The 15,407-nt window shown below is 41.1% G+C and overlaps 1 pseudogene; it reads right to left on the bottom strand.

Moving 5' to 3' along the window:
* Positions 1–10,763: 10,763 nt before the first annotated feature.
* On the bottom strand, positions 10,764–10,877 carry LOC120102689 (small nucleolar RNA SNORA17; annotated as a pseudogene).
* Between the last annotated feature and the right edge of the window lie 4,530 nt (positions 10,878–15,407).

The raw sequence follows: 15,407 nt of genomic DNA, 5'->3' as shown, positions 1-15,407 counted from the left end.
GCAAGCCTGAGGGTGACATTTTACCTGGGCGACCATCTATAACAGAAGAAGTCTGTTGGTCTAAACAAGTTGTGAAGGGACTTGAAGGTAGGAAGGGGAAAGTCGATTTGAAAGACAGAAACTTGATTAATATGGAGGGGAACATAGGAAAAAGAGTTAAAACAGTGGTCCTGTTCTGACTTCAGGGCACACCTTTACCTGGTTGACTGACTGGCTTTGATGATTTCTAAACTGCCTTTGGTGCCAGGTTGGTGTTTTACTCCAGAGCATGAATTTCTGTCTTTACTGATTCTACTCCCAATTTCCTTGCCATCTGCTGCCTCCCTAAGCCAATGCTGTACACTTTATGTTTTTGTTATGACCATATGCCAAATTTGGTAATGTTTTTTGTTAGCTAGCTGATTAGAGATAAATTCTCAAATAGCAGTGGCTTGATGCAAGGCAAGTTCCTTCCTGGCTAATGGTCTAGTGTAGGCAGTCTCCAGAAGCTCTCCTGAATGAATGACTCCAGGTTTAAGTGTCCCTCCCCACACCCCCCCACTTCCATTTTTCCTTATGTAGCTCACAGGGCTCCATCCTAGTCAGCCAGAGGGGAAAAGACAGGAAGTTGTGGCTTGGTCAAGAAGTATGGGCTTGGCCAGTGGAGAACCGACTCCCATTCTTCTGTCACTGGCTAAAACTCAGTGCTGTATCTCAATTGAGCACTGAGGAAGGCTATGGTGTGTAATCCAGCCCTGTGACTCAACAGAGATGAAATACAGAGTCAGGATCAGATCCAGGAAGTGTCTGAGCCTGGAACTGATGTGTCTGACAACTTAAGGTCACATCTTCCCATCTCATTTTCTTATCTCCACCCACCACTGGGCTGAGACAACCCATATTCAGAAACCACAAAACAAAAGAGATGATGTCTAGAATAGGTCCCTCTGTTATCCCAGTGACTTCGTTTAACTCTCCTTTAAGACTTTTCTCTCTGTCTCAGTGCTATCTAAGTATCTGTTTGAACATAGTCTTTACCCTTTTGATTTATAATTGCTCTCTCGTACCATGTCCTGTCTCGTTTGTTGTCAGTTTCTTGGGAGGAATACAAAACCTTAATGCTTTGAGTACGATTGTTTTAGTCTTCCAATGTGTAAAGCCCAGGGTTGCTAGTATTACAAAATGAGCTGTTCCCAGAGAATTAGCCTGGTATGGTGGTTCATACCTTCAATCCCAGTCCTTAGGAAGTTGAGGTATAGGAATTGCTATGTGACTGAGCCTTTGTTATGGCATGAGACCTTAACAAAAACAAAACAAAACAAAACAAAACAAAACAAAACGAGAATGTAAGCTCTAGAGAAGTGTGCATCCAGAGTTATTGTTGGATTCAAGATAGTCATATCAAATACTAAATCATTCAGACATTGTCATTTACTTAAATAACTTTCATGTGCACAGTCCCATCTTCTTCTCATAGTACTTATAGACAAGAGGCAGTAATTCTCATTTATCAGTCAGATATAACCAGTGGATGGTTAATAAGTAAATGATAAATTGATTGATTGATCTGCGGAAGTAGATAGCATGACAGATAGACTTGTACAAGTGGAGGCTGCTAAGTAATTCCTACATCTGTAGGTCAGATTATCATGAAAGGGAGTCTGGATCCCTAGGGTGTGAACTGAAGGCACAAAGAATTTCTTCTTCAGACAAGACAGGTCTGCTCTTAAATTGTGGATTGAATAGGCTCATCCAGATTGGATTCGTCTGTTTTCCTTAAAGTCAACTGTTGATGTACAGTTTAACTACAGTTACAAAATACTTTCACAGGTATACATAGATTAGGGTTTGACTTAGTTGTAAGACCAGCAGCCAAGCCAAATTGCCATATAAGACTAACCATGATAGCCTGTCCTCCACTCTTAGGAAATAGGGCCTGAAGTTAGTAACTTTGTAGTTAGCAGGTGGGGCTTCCTTTATTATGCCGAAATATTTTCCTAGGTATGTGTTATTCTATACTATTTATAGCAAAATCTAAAAGAAAACATCAGCCTCAGTTTATCATAGATGACCTCAAATAATGCCACATTTGAAACATAATCCATGGGAAGTCTAACAGCAAGCAGCCAAAGGCATGAGGGAATGGCATAGCTTTTCCTTCTCTAGGAGCCTCATCATGAATAATTTCCAATATGAATAAATCCTTGATTTTTAAGTAAGTTAGTGATAGCGCCATTTGCTTCTTTAATTCTTTGTACAGAATTGCAGGAGACACAGATCCTTAACATTTAATTCCAGCCCTGAGGCTGAACAAGTTATTGGTTTAATCATAGAAAGCTGAACTTTCATCTTTCTTTAATTGAGCATGGATAATTTCTACCTGTGATCAGTTGCCAAAAATGTCATAAAATCACTTGAAGCCTCATTCTCTTAGACAGTAGGAAGAAAAAAAGGAAAACAGTTATTTTGTGGGCCTGCACAGTGATCATTTGGGACCACTGTCTCACTCGGATGGTAATTACTGTCAGCATTTCATGACTAACGTGGTTTGGCAAGTGTCAGTAAAAGTATTGTTTGTCTTTTAGTGACAGCCAGTACATTTAGGGAAAAAAGGCCAATGAAGAGACAGATGCTGGCTTTGTGGAGATGGTTTGAATGACAATCAGAGATCAACGGATCTTTCTTTTTCCCAGCAAGGAGAGGATAAGGACTCTAAAATCCTGAACTAAATGTCAGCTCCTGGATGCTTTTGGTTATAGATTCAAACCAAAGGAAGCAATGGCAGTCATTGAACCCATGGTCTTTAGTGAGAAGGCACCCTAGAGGTCTGAATGACTACTGTGTGTGTTTCTGCTATAAATGTTGATGGTGGAAAAGAGTGTTGGACTACTGATTTATTACAGCCATGGAGATAGTTAGCAGCCCATGTGCCTGGTAACAATTGTAATCCACTCAGGAAGAAATGGTTGTCCTGTCAGTGGAGGAACAGTCTGTATAACCTCGAGGGCAAAATTGATCAGATGGTTGTTTTTATATCCCTTTTGTGCAGAATTACCTTTTTTTTCTTTTTTAAATGATCGTTTACAAATTTAGAGTTGAAAGAAACACATAGATTGTATCGTGTATGTCTCCCTAAGGTATTCAAAAGCTGATTTAATGCTTGGTTTCGCAATTTAAATTCTACAGCAGAAAGGTCATGAGTCCATGTTCCGTACTAGAGGAGAATGAAATGATGGGTAGAGGAGGAAGAAAACATAGAGTATTGGAGCTAAGAAGGCAGCTCTGCAGCTGTTGAATTAATAAAGAACTGGGCAAAGGCAGATCTAGATGCCTGGTGAATTAGCTCCTAGGAAGAAGGTGGCTGGCAGTCTCCTGCAGACAGACTGTAAATTGAGCAGAATGCTGAGTGAGGAATTGGAACTGAGGCAGTAAAAACCTTCCTGGGCAGACTGGGAACAAATAGTTTGGAAAAGAGGAGTTTCTCCATCAGGAACTCAGCAGAAAACAGAAGGCATGCTCTGCTTGAATTCTGGAGAGAATTCACTGAAGAAGACACACTTTAGGTACCCAGGACAATAAGAGGAGGAGCTTGGGATCAGTGGCACAAAGCTGTTCTACTGTCTAGGTCTGAGGAACAAGGTATGAACATGGGGACCTGGTGGTTATGGAGGCGACAAGAAGACACATCACTGAAGAAGGGGTTCCAGGACAAGAGTAGAAGTTGTAAAGGGACCCAACCTCTGCCAGTGTCACATGCTGAGACAGGAAGAACGGCGAAGGAACAAGCACCCTAGTACCTCTCCCCACTTCTGAACTCTGTTGTCTCTCTAACAGCATGCATAGCCTGAGATCATCTAAGACAAGAGCACAACTGACATAAAGATGAGCCAAGATAGTCTGTGCAAACAGGAAAGCTGAGGGAGTGACCTGCCTTGGTGGTCAAGCAGGCTGAAGGGTTTTAAGGAATCCTTTCTGTTTCATTTTTTTTTTTTTTGCTCCTTATCAATAAGAAGGAATCATAACGTTTAAAATTTCTTAACATTGCTCTAAAAAGTAGATGACAAAACAGATGTACCTCATTTCATTAATTTTATAGTCATGTCACATCCGATAATTCTTAAGCCTCGGTCATGCCTCCGCATTTACATTGGAAAACTAGCTTGTCGGGCAGTCAAGATAGGTTTTATTATTTAGATGACTGAGCTGAAAAAATTAACTCAAGGTCTTAAGACTCGTAGATCTTTCCACTGAAAAATGTGACTACACTTTTCTTCTAATATACTTTGAACATTTTGAATATTATTTAATTCAGCATTGGACTTAGTTTCGAGGGGCTTGATATTGTATGAAGGCATCAGAATTCCAGAGGAGAAGCCTGAGGTGTTCATCAGCAGTGTAGATGGTCTTTCAGAGCAGCACAGACATTGGGGAAGGAAAAAAACGGGAAGGAAAAAGGGCAGCTTCCAGTTCTTTAATTGGCCATTGCTTGTTTTTGTAGAAAAAGCAAAAGAAAGCATAGCTTCTGTAGTTTGCACCTCAGCAAAATAGAGTTGCTTTATCTATACATTTTACACTCTCGGAGAATGTTTACTTACTTCTAAATGTGTGACTATGACGAGTAACTTCCCTTTCCGTGTAGGGTAGTAACTCGTACTTACATATTGTTTAATGAGAATTATTTTAGCATCTGTTGCTTTTATGTGGCAGGGTTAGAAGAAGGAAAATAGGGAGGGATACTCAATATAAAAAGAGTAAACAAACGGGCATGTGAAAGACCTACTACTGAGGAATTTTCTAAATACATGTGGTTTGATTCCACATACATTTGCTCTCTATATTTGGGCAAGTCATGAGCTTCTGTATCTTTTTTTTTTTTTTTATAAAGATGCTGATGAAGGCGGAGAGCTACACTAATCCTAATCTATGTGCGTAGAGAAAAATATTCGAAAGCCACTTTGATACTGTGTGCATTTAAATAGTAAAAAGTAGGGAATAGAATCACTCTGAGAGCCAACCACTACCCAGCCATGGGTTCTTGGTCAGATTTACCTGAGCGAGCATGTGTTTTCTCCTGTGGAACAGGCCTTAAGTCCATCGTGGAAATGGATGTTTATGCCCAAAACATTCATGCCGCTATTGCATCTATGGGCACATCTTGACAGAATGATCATAATTATAGCTCATAGGGTTCACAGCTGTGTCATATCTTTGGTGACTTTTCTCCCCCATTAGCCTGTGAAGCACTTTCTGGTACAATAATACAGCTATCAAAAAAGCCTCTAATTTAGTACCAGCTTGATTTCTCCCAGTCTTCTAACCAAATGTATGTATGGTATCTTCAGCAATATGATCTTACTATCATATTCTGATAGGTAACCAAAAAACCAAACAAATAAAACAAAACAAAACCTGGCAATATCCTGTGTTATTGTCCCTGGACCTACATCACCAGGGCAATATCCCACACTTGCCACTGAGATTTTTATTTGACAACTTATGGCTTCGTGGAAGTAACTCCATTTAAACTATTATATACATACTTTATAAAATATATATGTTATATATGTATATATACACGTACATATATGTATATGTATGTATACATGGGTATTTATATTAACCTACACACATATATGGATGGATATTTATGAAATCATGTTTCTATAAGGCATTTTCAAACATTTTTACTGTTATATAATCTTCCCCCATGTATTCCTGTTCTCTACCTTTTATTTCTCTTCCCGCTTAAACCATTCTCCCTAGGATTCCACTTCTATATCATATCATATACCTGTGTTTTCTCCCCTCCCTTAAGATCTTTCTCTGAGCTCTGTCCCAGTGGCATCTTATGAGTTGTTCAACTTTTGTAGACACTCCAAATGAAACACATGAATCTGCAGATGTGATACCAGATCCGCATGTGGGAGAGAACATGAGGACTTTGTCTTTCTGGGTCTGGGTTACCACATCATGAGGTTTCTTATCCCTGTCTGACATTTGAATGAATTGCTTCTCTGAGTCTCGTTATTCTTAGTGTAGTAACATAGGATTAGGTGTTGTCAGCTGCACTGCTGCCTACTGTGACATTGAGCTTACTGTCTAGTAAAGTCATTTACAGTCTGCCATTTTACAGGACACGCTGCAGCTAAATCAAACTGTCAGCAGTTTTACTACTTTACCTTTCACCCATGTCTTGTGTCCATATGTCTGTTAAACTTCTTCCTTTAGAGACTATCTTAGAACCGTCATGATTATTTGTCATCCGTGTATTTACTGTATGTTCTAGCAAAATCTCAGTATCTAGATCCTGCAATTCTTTCTAAGTAATTTACAAAATGTTAAACTGTGCTGGGAGAAGGGACTGCTAGATGATTCTAGATCTGAATAATTAAAGTAGGAAGACATGAGGAAGAATCAGTTAATATAGGATGACCATGTCATAAAATGAAAGACTTAGTAACAATGGTCCTAGAAAAGTAGGCTCATCCAACAATTCATTGTCAGTCCAGCAAGATGGCCAAGCTTGATGGACTGAGCTTAATCCCTGGCACCCGTCTATTATAGATGAGGGAATCCACTTCTAAAGGTTGTTTTCTTACTTTTGTATACGTATCATGACATATGTCCCCCCCAAATAAATGAATAAAGTATGATAAATTTTTACACATATACATATATACACAGAGAGGGAGAGAGAGAGAGAGAGAGAGAGAGAGAGAGAGAGAGAGAGAGAGAGAGAAAGAGAAAGAGAAAGAGAGAAAGAGGCAGAGAGACAGAGACAAACACAGATTCACACTGTAGCTCTGGCTGGCCTGCATCTTGCTAGGTAGACCTCGCTTGCTTCAAATTCATATAATAGCTCCATGTGTCTCTATATCTTATATCTTGGCATTAAAGATATGTACCACCATACTCAGTTATTTTATTTTAAGAATTTTTATTGCTCTGTCTGTCTGTCTATCTATGTATCTGTGTATCTATGTATCTATGTATCTATCTATCTATCTATCTATCTATCTATCTATCTATCTATCTATCTATCTGATCATTTATTTTGTGTGTATATGTTCAAATGTGGGGATTGGAGGACAGGAGATGCATGTCCAAGTCTGTGTAAGGAAGTCAGAGGATAACTGGTAGGAACTAGCTCCTTCCTTTTACTATATGGGTCTTGGGTATTGAACCAAGGTAATCAGTCTTGGCAATGGATTATTTATCATCTAAATCATCTTGCTAGCCATAATAAAATAATTTTACAAGGGAAATTATGGTCATTATGAATGATAAAGCTTTCAGCTGTTGCTTTTATTTATTTTCTCCAACTTTATTGAGGCATATATGACAAAAATACTATACATTTAAGGTGTTCAATGTGATAGAGTGGTATATTTATAGACTGAGGATGATTACAACAATGAAGATATATATATATTTATATATATATATATAAAATCTTTCATGTATTTTATTTTTCATATGCTTAGAGTCTACTGTTTCAACATATTTTCAACTATATTAACTTCAGGACCTATTGTTTTTAGGATATTGACTTTCTTTGCTTTTACGATTTAGATAATGTTCATGTTTTCTGTATGCTAAAAAGAAACGATAGACCCAGAATATGAGTCATGATAAACTAATTTCTTAGATTATTTTAATTTTCTGTCTTCATTTTTCCTGTGAACTGGTAAGAACTAAAGGGAATACTATAGCATTTACCATTGCTGTTGTAATTAGGTAGGCTTCTCCCTTCTAACAAACACTAAATGCTTTCATATAAGACTACTTGTTTCATAAATGCTTAAGCTGATGTCTTAATTATGGATTATCAAGTTAATCTGTTGATCCTCTTTAATGCTTCTTCCTGGAATTGAGCCTTGTCTGACGCTTCTTTTAGAACTTTTGGGCTCTACTAATCTACATTTGCCTGGTAGCCATATTTTCTCTTTCAACCTTTTGGCATCACTTTGCTTTAAATTCGCTTTGTCACAGTGTTTACTGCATTCTAAACTGCTAAGAATTGTAAGCTTTATTGCCATTTGAAGAACGGTTTTTCATAAAAATAACATTTTTGAAATATGCACATAAAATATTTGACATTGTGAGTCCAGAAATATATAAAAAACTGTATGCGTCAGCTGCAGGAAAGATCACAGTTGATGTTAATTTTTGAGCCCAGTTGAAGTGATTTTCTTTCTGCAATATTTGAGTTCATACCATTTACATGTCACCATGGTAGACATGTTTAGTTTCACCTTGTTATTTTATTTTATTCTCTGGTGTTACCTCCATTGCTGATTCTGTCACCTTGTCTGCTTTGCATTCTTTTTTTAGTAGTAATTTCATAGGTTTCTCTTGGTTTTTCTAGTGTTTCTATTTTCACCTTTACATAATGTGCCATATGTTTCCCAATGTCTCAACTTTGGGAAATAAATGACTTTCCCTCTAGTGAATGTAAAGTGATCTGAGGACTCCCTGCTCTTTGTCCCTTTCTTGCAGTGGCACACATTAACTTTTATACCAGGATTCTATCCACTTGTACTTTCTAAAAGGGGGAAAAAGGAGGGTCTCGGGAGCTTGCCATTCATCTATTCTAGCCAAATTGGTGAACCTCAGCTTAACGGAGAGACCCTGTCTCAAACAATGAGGGTAAGAGCCCGGAAAGATGGATCAGCAGTTAAGAGCATGTACTGATTTTGCAGAGGACCAGAGTTCCATTTTCAATACCCACAATAAGTGGCTAGCAACCAGCTGCGGTGCCAACTTTGACACCCTTTTCTGGTCTACTTGGGTACCTGTATTCAAGTATACGTACCCCAAACACAAACATACTTATGGTTAATTTTTAATTACTTTTTATTGATTCTTTGTGAATTTCACATCATGTACCCTAATCCCACTCATCTCCCCGATCCCCTTATACTTACCCTCCATCCTTGCAAACTCATCACCAACGGAGAAAACAAGTCTCATTGTGGAAGCTGTAGTGTGTCACAGTAGGTCCTACAGTAGTCCCTTTTGTCTGCATTTCTTTGCTTGCAAATGGCCATTGGTCCGGTACAAGATCTTTGGCTTCTGCTACTCTATCAGTACTAGAACATCACTGGGACTCTCAGATATCCTGCTGTTGCCCTGTGTCATGGAGATCCTGTAGTTTTGGCTCTGTAGAACTGGCCCCTTCATCTACTTCAGCAGGTCATTGGCGGGGTAGATGTTGGGACTGGCCGATTCAAAATCCTGGATCTGGACCCAAGAGGTATCAAAGATGGTCATCTTGCCAGCTCACATGCTATCATGCATTTGGGGGCAGCTTATCCATAACCCCTGCTATCATGCCGGCTCTGCTTTGCTGCATATGCAGGGCTTCTCCCCCTAGTGTTGCAGCCAGTGAAGAACATGGCCAGTTCTTCCACTCTCATAACCCTGGGGCTAGCGCTCCCATATGCCATAGACTGTGAGGAACCAGGGAAGGGAGGAGGATGTCTCTCCTTTGCCTGCACTACAGCCCAGTAGACAATAGGCAGGTCCAGATCTCATGTGTTCGTACCCTCAGGACCAGCTTACCTGCAACCCCCACATCCAGGGTCACGTCTACTGTACTGCCCAGGTGAGGTTCAGGGCCTACTGTGCCAACTGCAGCAGGTGAGGGGCAGGGCTTACTCTCCTACCATGATGACCTAGGGATCAGCTTTCCTACCTGCTATAAGTGGCAGGGGGAGGGACATCACTCTCTTACCCTCATCACCATATTGCAGACAAGTGCAGGGCCAGCTCTCTCATGCTCACATCCACATGGCTGGCTCACCCGTGCCCCTGGTACCAGGGTCAGCTCTACTGTGCTGCTCGGGTGAGGTGTAGGGCACACTTTCTAAAGTGCTGTAGCTAGTGAAGGGTAGGGATAGCCCTCCTGCTCTTGTGACTTCAGGGCCAGGTCTCTCTTTTGCTACAGGTGGGGAGGGACAAGGGGGAAGGAGGGTATTTGTCCCTCATCCGTGTCACTGCAGGAAGTGATAGGGTCAGCTCTCCCATGTTTCCATCTTTGGGGCCAGCTCACTCACAGCTCCTGCAATATGTGGGCCTGTTCTCCCAAATACTGTCACTGACTAGGGGTGGGGTCAGCTCTCCTGCTCTCATGCTTTTGGGCCAGCTCTCTCAGGATTCCCAGGTGAGTGGTGGGGCCAGTTCGGCACAACCCTCAGATAACAACAAATCCAGGGGTGGCAGCCCAGACCAGGGACGTCTGCATGGTCTTTGGTGGTATAGACCCATGCTGTTGCTGGGCTATGGCCCTAGGTGGCATCACTGGCTGCTTACATGAGGCTACTTTTCACCACCCTCAAGTCTCCAGTTGTGCCTCTTCTTATTGTGCCCACCACTTATTTGCTCCTCTTAGTGGCACCTGGGGTCTGAGTGTCTGAGGTCATCTCTGGAGTTATCTCAGAAGTGCTATGCCTGATTATGCAGTCTGGCATAAGGCAAGGATCATCTATCTCCACATGGCTCACCCCCTCCAAACTCCAGGCCTTTATTGTATTGTACTGATGCTCATCTCAGGTTAGCTCACTTTCCAAGTCCCATGGTGCTGGTCTGGTAGTCACCTCAGGCTTGCTTCTCACATGACACACACGAATGGTTATCTAACTTGGGCTTCTCTTGACTGGAGCCTGTGGTCCACAGAGAGGTTCTTCTAGTCTCAGGCTTGCTTCCTGTCCTGCGAGCCCATCTAGACCTGCCTGGTGCTAGACTGGTAGTGATCTCAGGCTAAGTCCCTGTCCAGGCCCCCTGGGGCTAGACTGTTAGATCAGAATACTCAGTATAGACACAGACTCTCTCCTCTCTACCACCTATTGACACACATGTGATACAGCAGACACATCTGCAATGCCTCCAGAGGCAGGACAATTAAATAGTTTTTAATCCAACTGAAGAGCTGTTGAGGAAGACATTTATCCTCTGGCCTCCACAGAAGTGTATATATACATACACACATACATAAAGATAAACATACAACATATTGGAGATGGACAAGGAAAGCAGTTAGAATTGTAGTTGTGAATAGAATGGTCATGTCAAAATAAGAAGGAAGGGTTCAGATAAATTCTTTAGAAATTTAGGTTCAAAGGGAACTTTCATGGGAATGACCGAGGCTCTCTGTACATATGCTACAGTTGTGTAGCTCTGTTTTCTTGTGGGACTCCTACCAGTGGGAGCAGAAGCTGTCTCTGACTCTGTTGCCTGCTTTTAGGACCCTTTCCTTCTACTGGGTTGCCTCATCTAGTCTTAATGGGCAAGCTGGTGCCTCGTCTTACTACAACTTGCTATGCAATGGCTGGCTGATATCTAAAGGAGTCCTACCATTTCTGAACTAAATTGAAGAGGAGTGGATGGGGGGGGGGAATGGGAATTGGAAGAAAAGGAGTGAGAAAAAATTATGGTCTTGATGTAAAAAAGAAAGAAAGGAAGGAAGGAAGGAAGAAAGAGAAACCTAGCTTCAGTTTTCTCTCGGCTATAGAACTTACTTCACTGAAATGGAATGTAACTTCTCCATGGCGTTCTATAATTCTGTTTCTTTTGTGCTAATAGGTCACTCTGTCAATGCCACTTCATAAGATCTAACTGCTTAGACTGCTTCTTTAGTCTAATCTAATTTAAGCATGCTTGAATGTACTTACTCTCTTTTTAGCAATAATGCAGTTTCCTAGTTTGTATCTCCTTGAATGTTTTAATGTGTACTGTTTTGAAATGTCGGCGCCTCTGTACTTTGAGGCCAGCATAGTATGTGGAACATTGTGAAGGCCGTTCGTTCATTGAGTTGTGTCTGTCTCTGTGTGTTTTCACGGCCTCTTCTTTCTGCCTCACTGACCTGAGCTCACTGACCTGAGCATCACATGAAAACAAGAGTTTCCAAGACCTAATTTCCCAGAACACCCTGACAGTTTATTAGGGTTATTTATGTTAGAGCAGGTCTCCTTCAGTTTGTTACGTGTAGACTGACATTCGGTATCAGAGTGGATATTATGTAAGGTCCTTCTCCACGGGGGCTTCTGTGTGGTGCCTGTGGTCTGCTGCATAGGTATTCATCAACCTGCTCTTCCCGCTCTTCCCACTGCTCACCCCATTCATTTGTACATAGAGGGGAATCTCTTCCCAGAGCAGCCTCCTAGTCCTGCAGATGTACAGGATCCTATATGCAGAACCTCACAGAGCCCACTTTCCCCCTTTGTATCCTCCAACACTTCTGGCAGCACTGAACTTGACAAGGAACATGGCCTAGGATGTAGGTTTTCCTATGGGCAGACAGTCCTCTTACCAGAGCAGAGCCACAAATTAACAAGATCAGGAACAGTTAGTGGGAGACCTAAATGAGCTTCTGCACTAAGGGGTATGTTATTTACATGTAAGCATTAGTTCTCTGCATCCCATACACATATTCCTCTGTCTGTCCCAACCTCACAGGATTATGCAGCTTAGGTAAGTGTTCTAGATGAGTGAGTTACGCACACCATTCCCTTTAATGCTAACAACAATCTAATGATATAGTAATATAAATCTGACTTCATAAACTTTAGATTAAAACATTCTATAAGGTAAAGGTACTTTCTTTGAGACATGGAGATCATCATAGGGACTCAAATTCTACCCAAGCATCCATTCTTAACCCCGTGCATTTTGTCCTCAAGCTACACTCTTGAACGTACCTTGTACCTTGTGGTCCTTTAATGCCATTGCCACTGGTAGTGTGTTGAGAACCCAACCTTTTCCACATATGCTTTCATGGATTACTCTTGGGATAAAATGAGTGAGCTAAAATTGCTTTCTGCTTGGGGAAAAAAGAATAAAGTGATCCTCTAACACTATGGTCCAAAGAGGCTACATACTTTGTCTCAGGCCACCTGAAATGCACATCATGTTTCCTGAGCCATATAAGATTTTGGATTGTTTTCCTTATTTAAGACTCATATACTCTGGACTCAGCCAGGATATAGGTAGGGTTGTCTTCTATAGAGAGTACCTATAGAGCTCTTATACTGTCTCAGAAAATCCCAAGCCTTGTGCATCTCTTGCCGTTTAACGGTTCCCAAGGGCTCCAACACAACCACTTCTGGCTCGGGAGAAAAAAGAGCTGCCTAGGCACGTGCACCCATTGTACTCTATTTCTGTCTTTGGGGACACTCAAATTTTCTCCCCTTTTACTTAGGAATTTATGACCTTGACAATTTCTGTTTAATGCAAACCACTCAGAACAGAAATCAGCATCGGGAAAATTGACTTTTCTTATCTGTGCTCCAACCTCAATTTGAAAAAAGGGTGACAATTTTATCTACTTCACGTGATAGTTTTGAGGATTGATAAAGCAATTTTCAATATATGGAAAGCAATTAGTATAATAAGTAACCAATACCAAGGCTAAGATGTGAATATTTTCATTTAAGAAAAACGTTTGTCTATTCGTCTTTTGTTTGGTGAAGGATACTGTACTCAGAACTTTGTGTTTCCTGGGCAAACACTTTACTACTGAGCTAGTTATACCTGCAAGTCTATAGGCAGGGTAAATACTTGTAATGTCACAAATAGTTCATTGTTGCCATCCTAATAAACATCACCATTGTCCCTAAATTATGGATTAAATCAGTTTTTACTGCATGTTGTAAATGCCAGTCTAAAGGCTTGGCATTCTTAGTGTTGACATTAGGCACCAGTTTTTGTCAGTGACCATAACAAATCACCACATGCTTAGAGCATAATACAATAAAAATGTGGTTGAATGCTTCAGAAGTACAACGCAAGTCTTGTTGGGCTAAAAATCAAACTGTCAGGGAGGCCGTGTTCTTCCTGGAGGCCCTAAGGAAGATTCTGTTTCTCTGTTAGTTCAGATTGCTTCTAGAATCCAGCTCCTTAATGTTATAGATCTGGAGTCCCTGTTTCCTTGCTGACTGACAAATGATGGTGGTTGTTAGCTCCAAGAGGCCTCCAGGTTGCTTGGTTAGTGATCTCCTTCCTTAGTCTCTAAAGCCAGCACTGGTGGATTAGTCCATCTCATGATTGAGAACTTCTTTGTCATTTCTTTATCTGCCTCTTCTGTTTTCATTTTCTACTGTGCCCATGTGCTTAAATTGAGCCCACCTAGATACCTAGATAATTTCTTCTCCATTAAGAATATCCTTTTTTTTTTTGTTTTTGTGTGACTCAACACATAGTATGACTCAACATAGAGTGTTTTTGGTTTTGTCTTATTAAAACAAGGTATATAACACTTTGGCCTTCCTGTTGTCAAATTCACAATGTTTATCTGCTATCTTTTTTTTTTTTTATTAACTTGAGTATTTCTTATATACATTTCGAGTGTTATTCCCTTTCCCGGTTTCCGGGCAAACATCCCCCTCCCCCCTCCCCTTCCTTATGGGTGTTCCCTTCCCAACCCTCCCCCCATTGCCGCCCTCCCCCCATAGACTAGTTCACTGGGGGTTCAGTCTTAGCAGGACCCAGGGCTTCCCCTTCCACTGGTGCTCTTACTAGGATATTCATTGCTACCTATGGGGTCAGAGTCCAGGGTCAGTCCATGTATAGTCTTTAGGTAGTGGCTTAGTCCCTGGAAGCTCTGGTTGCTTGGCATTGTTGTACTTTTGGGGTCTCGAGCCCCTTCAAGCTCTTCCAGTTCTTTCTCTGATTCCTTCAATAGGGGACCTATTCTCAGTTCAGTGGTTTGCTGCTGGCATTCGCCTCTATATTTGCTGTATTCTGGCTGTGTCTCTCAGGAGCGATCTACATCCGGCTCCTGACGGTCTGCACTTCTTTGCTTCATCCATCTTGTCTAATTGGGTGGCTGTATATGTATGGGCCACATGTGGGGCAGGCTCTGAATGGGTGTTCCTTCAGTCTCTGTTTTAATCTTTGCCTCTCCCTTCCCTGCCAAGGGTATTCTTTTTCCTCATTTAAAGAAGGAGTGAAGCATTCACATTTTGATCATCCGTCTTGAGTTTCGTTTGTTCTAGGGATCTAGGGTAATTCAAGCATTTGGGCTAAGAGCCACTTATCAATGAGTGCATACCATGTATGTCTTTCTGTGATTGGGTTAGCTCACTCAGGATGATATTTTCCAGTTCCAACCATTTGCCTACGAATTTCATAAACTCGTTGTTTTTGATAGCTGAGTAATATTCCATTGTGTAGATGTACCACATTTTCTGTATCCATTCCTCTGTTGAAGGGCATCTGGGTTCTTTCCATTTTCTGGCTATTATAAATAAGGCTGCGATGAACATAGTGGAGCACGTGTCTCTTTTATATGTTGAGGCATCTTTTGGGTATATGCCCAAGAGAGGTATAGCTGGATCCTCAGGCAGTTCAATGTCCAATTTTTTGAGGAACCTCCAGACTGATTTCCAGAATGGTTTTACCAGTCTGCAATCCCACCAACAATGGAGGAG

The sequence above is a fragment of the Rattus norvegicus genome, chromosome 4 (genome assembly GCF_036323735.1).
Source record: "Rattus norvegicus strain BN/NHsdMcwi chromosome 4, GRCr8, whole genome shotgun sequence".
Classification (NCBI taxonomy): domain Eukaryota; kingdom Metazoa; phylum Chordata; class Mammalia; order Rodentia; family Muridae; genus Rattus; species Rattus norvegicus.
The sequence above is the reverse complement of the archived record's forward strand: the minus strand, read 5'-3'. Positions and strand labels throughout refer to the sequence as shown.